Source organism: Wasmannia auropunctata, unplaced genomic scaffold (assembly GCF_000956235.1).
Source record: "Wasmannia auropunctata unplaced genomic scaffold, wasmannia.A_1.0 LD336106.1, whole genome shotgun sequence".
NCBI lineage: Eukaryota > Metazoa > Arthropoda > Insecta > Hymenoptera > Formicidae > Wasmannia > Wasmannia auropunctata.
Genome location: NW_012026784.1, coordinates 3,179,957 through 3,180,617, shown reverse-complemented (window position 1 = coordinate 3,180,617; position 661 = coordinate 3,179,957).

Below are 661 nucleotides of genomic sequence, written 5' to 3'. Positions count from 1 at the left end.
GAAACAAATATTGGTACTAACATATATACATTGAGCAAATACATACTTTTACTGCTTTTTTGTAAAACATCCAAAACGGGCTCATGAAAAGATAAATATACAAGTTTATCGAACTGTTTAATCGAAGATTTACCTGTGGGTGGCGGCGGCGTGTCTGACTTGTACTCGCAAGATGAAACTGATGCGAATATCGCTCAATAAATGTTTTTGTCAAATAAGAATTTGTAATTCAAACAAAAGAAATAGTAATAATAATAAATCACGCGGATTCGTACACTTTATCCATTAATTTCCCATCAAAAAAAGTTGTACATACATTTTCCCTTTTTTACTTTCATACTCACTGTCTTGAAAATTAATTTTCTCAATTGCTGTGTATTAGAAATACAATTTCTACATTTAGAGATGTAAGAATATTATGACTATTTATTCATAGCCCTAGATCAAATTATTCATAATATTCTTCCATTCCTAAATGTAGAAATTGTATTTTGAAAACACAGCAATTGAGAAAATTAATTTTCAAGACAGTGAGTATGAAAGTAAAAAGGGAAAATGTATCTTACTACTTTTTTTTATGGAAAGTCAAATGGACAAAATGTATAAATACCGCGTGATTTATTATTACAATTTTTTTGTTAAAAATTACAAATTTTAATTT